At 36.9% G+C, this 4130-nt stretch overlaps 1 long non-coding RNA gene across 2 annotated transcripts; it reads right to left on the bottom strand.

The window, feature by feature from the left end:
* Positions 1-237: 237 nt before the first annotated feature.
* On the bottom strand, positions 238-3871 carry LOC135081146 (uncharacterized). Of its 2 annotated transcripts, none has more exons than XR_010259134.1 (2): positions 1260-3871; positions 238-400 (listed from the first exon to the last, which is right to left on the bottom strand). It is a non-coding gene; the product is annotated as an uncharacterized LOC135081146 (long non-coding RNA). The 2 variants fall into 2 exon arrangements; XR_010259135.1 differs by lacking the exon at positions 1260-3871 and adding an exon at positions 486-1253.
* Between the last annotated feature and the right edge of the window lie 259 nt (positions 3872-4130).

Genomic DNA, 4130 nt, shown 5'->3' with positions numbered 1-4130 from the left:
TTAGTAGGTCCTGTATGTATATTCATTAGAAAATTTATGTCGAACGTGTCACGTTATTGACATGAATAAACAGTGGAAAAAGACTTAAGGCCGGGTTGCACCAACTTACTTTAACAAACGTCAAAAATCTGTCAAACCCCATACAAAAAACATCGGTTATCGTCATAGTTACGGTCAAAGTTAGGTGGTGCAACTCAGCCTAAGAGAAAAGGTGGAGTAAAGAGAAAGATAAAGACGGAATATTCAAACTTTATATTTGGTTTAAGAAATGCAAAACGTGTTCCAAAAAATGATACACCTCATACACAAAATACAGTACAATCGGTTGTTGTGTGAGTCAAGAAGTTCCGTAGAACATTCCTTCATCCCTTTCGGTCGTTTGCACTATTTTAAAAGGCATCTGAAAAAAAAACAAATAAGCTTATTTATGACTTAATAGAGAAGTAGTTACCTGAAAACTAAATAATTACCCGTATAACGCATACCCTTAAAAAACGACTACAGCAACACTACTAACTAGTTACAAAAAGTTCGTTTAAATTATTACTATTACAATGAGCGAAAAATAAGATAGGTAGCTATATCGTGTTTCATTACAAATTACATTTGTAGTGATAATGATTTTATACTTAACACTTGTCAAACTAGGTACCTACCTAATTGGAGACAGATAAAATTGAAAGACGTGGAGTAGGGGATCATGACGTGATTAAAGGATTCTAAATTATTGTTTCGGTACCCTGATTAACACTAAAGCAATCCATTTTTATGACGTTTAAACCTAATGAACATTATAACATACCTAAAAAGTGTTACAGTAATGCTAAAGATATCACTTAGATATTTTATATGTAGGTTGAATGACTTAACCATTTTCTTTTTACTATAATAAGACTGACAACATTAAAAGACACTAGTTGAAAGTTTAAAACATTAATATTATCTGACGCCATTTGCTTTCTGTTTTCTCTAACATAGAAAATAAAATTATAATACACATATGCATGAAATACTACTTATTATCCTTTTCTTACAAGCGGAGTATCGATAGAACCAATTTTATAAGTTAAAATTAATCAAATCGTTAAAAAAATCACAAAAAGTGTCATATGTCGATTCTAAATTTGTCCCTATTTTATTAAAAAAAGGATTTCTGTGAGGGCGCGTGAATTATAAACCACAAACATATATATATTTTCACATAAGACTAATACTCCCAGCTCATTTTCATTCTTGAAACAAAAAAAAATGATACTTACCTTATGATAAATTATTTTAAACAAAGACATTAAAACATCTCCTCACAACACCATTGCACTGCAATACTCTAAACGAAAAATAATCAAATCGGACAATAAAATGCGATAAGTTTTTTCGAATACTTTCAAACAAACAAAATAAAACGTTCAGCCTTAGAATAAAACGTAACTTTGGCATTGTAATTCTGAAAGCTGTTTCAAAGCTGTACTAACATCTAATAAAATGCTTTTTACATTAGAATATGCTGTCTAACAACTTTACTAATGTCTGTCTTCAATAACATTATAAGCGCTGGTTAGCAGCACTAATAATATTTAATAATGCTCAAAGCCGTATTATTTGGGGCCCAAATTGCGCTTACAAGACACTTATAGACTTTTATACGGCTGATATAGTGCTACATATGCTGCTCATATACTGCTCTGCACGTAGGTTCATGCTGTTGTACGCTTCTTATAATTGTGTTTTGTGTTACTTGGGTAGAGACTGGCGGCTTTGTTCGTCGCCATGGAAGGCCACGATCTCGGGTTACAACTGAAAGGCAGGATCGATTCATCGTGACTACCAGCTTGAGAAATCGTCACCTTACCTCCATTGAGATACAAAACCAACTTCGCGACTTCTACGGAGTATCTGTGAGCGCTCAAACTATTCGGAGAAGGTTAAAAGAACGCGATATGGTACCACACAAGCCAGCTAATGGGCCCAAACTAACGCGAGCCCACCGAACAGCGCGCCTTCATTTCGCACGCAGTCATTTAAATTGGACACAGCAAGATTGGAGCCGTGTACTCTTTTCTGATGAGTCTAAAATTGTGTTACATGGCAATGATGGAAGGAAGAAGGTCTACCGACGTAAGGGAGAGCGTTTCGCAAAATGTTGCTTTGAAGAGAGGGTTGCTTATGGCGGTGGCTCATGGACTGTCTGGGGCGGTATATCCGCGAGCGGCAAAACTCAACTTGAGGTTGTTACAGGACCACGGCTGCCAACATTAAATGCTGAAAGGTACATTCGTGAGTGCTTAGAACCTCACGTGATACCATACGCGGACTATGTGGGCCCAAATTTCCTTTTTATGCATGATAATGCAAGAGCCCATGCGGCCGGCATCGTCAGGGAATATCTTCGGGATGTGATGATGTGAACATCACAGTTATGGACTGGCCAGCCAGAAGCCCAGACATGAACCCCATTGAGCACATGTGGGACGAGCTAAAAAGACGTGTTAGGGCTCGTCAGCCAGTTGCCCAGACGATGCAGGAGTTGAAAACTGCCATAGAAGAGGAATGGGAGATGATCCCTCAAAATTTCATAGAGCGGTTGATAAACTCTATGCGTAATCGTATGAGAGCTGTGGTAGATGCCCATGGAGGCAACACGCGTTTTTAAATTAAACCTTTATTTGATAAAACATGTTTTTTATTCAAAAATCAATTGCCTTTAACAAGGCGCATATCCGACTTGTTAGGCGTAGCTCCATGTCGTATGGTATTCTGAATTCAAATTTAAAACAATACGATCGAAAAAGATGGTAAACTGTATCAGGTTTAAAACTGCATCAACAGTTTTTGTTCAATCTAGCAATCATATTTCGGTAGGGGCCATCGAAACCTAAACTCTAAGGTGGACCAATAGATGTGTCCAGAAGTGTAGTTATATCGTAATTGTAAGTTGTATACATAGCTAATAATATTTACCATCTTACGTACAACCCGAAACTTAAATAAATTGTGTCAATTGAGAGGGAACTGTTTTATTTATTTTCTTATTTTATTTCAATCAAGGAACGGTAATTCTATAAATTTCTGCAAGCCGGACAACCTCTTTTCACGTGCAGACAATTTATCATCTTCTCCGTCTACACCGGTGTGGCGGTACAACTCCGGTCATCGAGCCGCCAGGTAAAAGTCCTTTCTTGCAGTAATTAAACAAAATATGTCTGCGCCCAACCTCGGTCACAAGTAGAAATTGGACCTACTGATGAAGAATCTACTAAGAGTCATTCTAGCCGAAATTTAACATATCAGAGATTCACTCGCAGAGAAAGAAACGCAGTGTCTACGACAACAAATGATTCAGTAACTGCTGCTTTAGAGCGCCTAGAACAAATATCCTCTAATATAAATAATCCACCACATTTTGATGAATTTCATTATTTTGGTCTTAATGTAGCTTCGCAACTACGCGCACTGCCATTAAATTTAGCATTGGATGTGCAAGCTGAAATTCAAGCAAGTTTACTATCAGCTAGACGTCGACAGTTGTATCCAAATATTGGAAGCGTATCCATTCCTACTATGTACACCCCAAATCAACCAATTGTGATTCAAGAGAATCCACCTAACTCACAAAATGTGCAACCGTTGCCATCATTTGGACAGGCATCTATTCAAGGTACTTCAGAATGCACACAGTATTCATCTAACATACAAAATCAAGACATTTTTCGTTACTTAGACGGACATCTATGCAAGGCACTTCAGAAGGAACAGCTGATGTCCTAAGCAAAGCTTGGGATATGTCTTGAGTGAAATATTTCTCAATTTGATTTTGATTGATGCTATAAATGTTGATTTTTTAATTAATAAACATTTAAAAAAATAATGTTTGTTTTTCTTACCTTATTATATTCCTTTAAAGACATGGTTATCGCAGCACAAACTTCGGGTATAAATTGAGATATAGTAGATCTTGCCACTCGGTGAAGTGCCTCTAATGTGTGCAAAGAATCTCCAACAGCTAGAAATCTCAAAGTGATTTCTAATTTAACTCTAGCAGGAATAGCATCTCGCAGATGTGTGTCCCGCTTTTGTATAGAGGCTTCAACTTTTGAAAGTAACGTATCAAATTGATGAGGCAACATGCGTAA

Source organism: Ostrinia nubilalis, chromosome 19 (genome assembly GCF_963855985.1).
Source record: "Ostrinia nubilalis chromosome 19, ilOstNubi1.1, whole genome shotgun sequence".
Taxonomy (NCBI): Eukaryota; Metazoa; Arthropoda; class Insecta; order Lepidoptera; family Crambidae; genus Ostrinia; species Ostrinia nubilalis.
The sequence above is the reverse complement of the archived record's forward strand: the minus strand, read 5'-3'. Positions and strand labels throughout refer to the sequence as shown.